We start from the raw sequence: 1,930 nt of genomic DNA, 5'->3' as shown, positions 1-1,930 counted from the left end.
AGTCTTTTTTCCCCCAGCAAAACAAAAACAGCTGATGGGTGGATGCGTCACCTCGAGGTGCGTCACGATTGGACGGCGGCGACGTGTCAGGCTTGTAATTGGCGAAGCGCTTGAAAGCCGCTCGTTGATTGGACACAATAAGGGTTAATCATTTAAGTTCCGCCTAGTTCGAAAACCCGCCGATGATTGGTCAGTTGTGCTTTCTGTCTCGTCACGAGGATTTGTTTTTATTATTTCATTGGATAAAACATATGTTAAGCGTTTTCTGGTCTTTTTTATTGTAAGCCAATACGCTTAAAAATAAAGGTGGCTGTTAGAGGAGCAAAAAAAAAAAAAAAATCTAATTTGGTAATGTTAATAGAAACGGGATCTTTTTTTCCAAGAGAGAAATCAGAAAGATTCACTTCAAATTATTTCATTTTTAAGGATGTTCTTTATTATTATTATAATTATAATAAAATTATATATATATATATATATATATATATATATATATATATATATATATATATATATATATGTAATATTTTATTTTATTTTAATATCCAATTTCAAAACAAGTTTATGGGGGAGGGGCCCACATTATCCCCCCCCCCCTCCCCCATATACGCAAATCTCGGGGCAGAAGACGCCTTGCATTATAAGATAAACTTTATTGATCTCACAGTGAGAACAGTCACTTGTTGCAGCAGCATGAGTCGTACAGTAATAAAGAAAAATAATATTTTTATTACAGAAAGGTGACTGTATGTTTGCTGGTGGGTGCATAAATACTGATGTGAACAGATTAAGTAAAAAAGAAATGGAATATGGTGAGTATAAGTATGGTCAAATTATTGCACAGGATAAATTGCACAGTTATGCATGTCATAAAGCACTAAAGGTGACTGTAGACGTAGCTGATAGTGCATTTTGGCAGCATATGTTATGGAAGTCCTGCTTGTTCTGTGAGACACGCCCACTGGGTGGGCCTGCACCCGGTTTCTGCAGCACCTCTCTTTGTGAAAGTGGTGAATAGTAGAACCTTTCTATTTTATAGTTTGGAAGCCTATTTCTGCCACTTGAAAAAAACCTGTAAAATTATGAGAAACACAGGCATAATTATGAGATATAAATTCAAAGAGCATCAGGCACAGAAAAAAATACTTACTTTTATCCAGTACCTGAGTGGTGCAACAGGCTAGTGTAACTGTTCATATGTGTGTATCTGTCCACAATAACTCATTAACAGGTAAGCATATTTTCACCAAACATGGTAGGAATATTTATTGGGAGAATGTCTCGAAAAAGTTACATTTTGGAGCAGATTAGTCAAAGATCAAAGTCAAGGTAGCCAAAAATATACTAAGAAAAACACATTTTCCTGCATATCTTTGCAACCAATTAAGCTAGATGGGTGACCTAATGCTTGTATTGATCAGTTAATTAGTATTCATTATGTGGCATCAATGAAGCAATGTGACATCACTAAAATATCATTAGATGATTCTATAATTGGAAATTAAAGGATATTAATGCAACCAACAGGGATACAGAAGTGACATCATTGTTCTGCATTTCATATATTCACAATGTATTGTTTATATACATTTTGAAGAAGATGAAGAAGAGCTCAATATAGGCCCAGTGTGGGACGCCAGTCCATCACACATTACTTCCCCAGCCAAGGCCCGTACCCATTTACAGCTGGATGGAGATAATGCATCTGAAGTGTCTTGTCCAAGGGTGCAGATGGATATCATGACCGGGAATCAAACCCAGGTCTACATATTGATAGCCAAACTCCTTATCCTGCTTAACAACCTGAAAAACACATAATATCACTGTGTTTGTTGTATTTGACCAGATGTGATGAGAATTTAAGCTTCGATTTTGTTTCTGACCCTTCTTATTACAAAGTTTATTCCCCTAAAAAATGATTTTGATGACC

This window comes from Thalassophryne amazonica, chromosome 18 (genome assembly GCF_902500255.1).
Source record: "Thalassophryne amazonica chromosome 18, fThaAma1.1, whole genome shotgun sequence".
NCBI lineage: Eukaryota > Metazoa > Chordata > Actinopteri > Batrachoidiformes > Batrachoididae > Thalassophryne > Thalassophryne amazonica.
The sequence above is the reverse complement of the archived record's forward strand: the minus strand, read 5'-3'. Positions refer to the sequence as shown.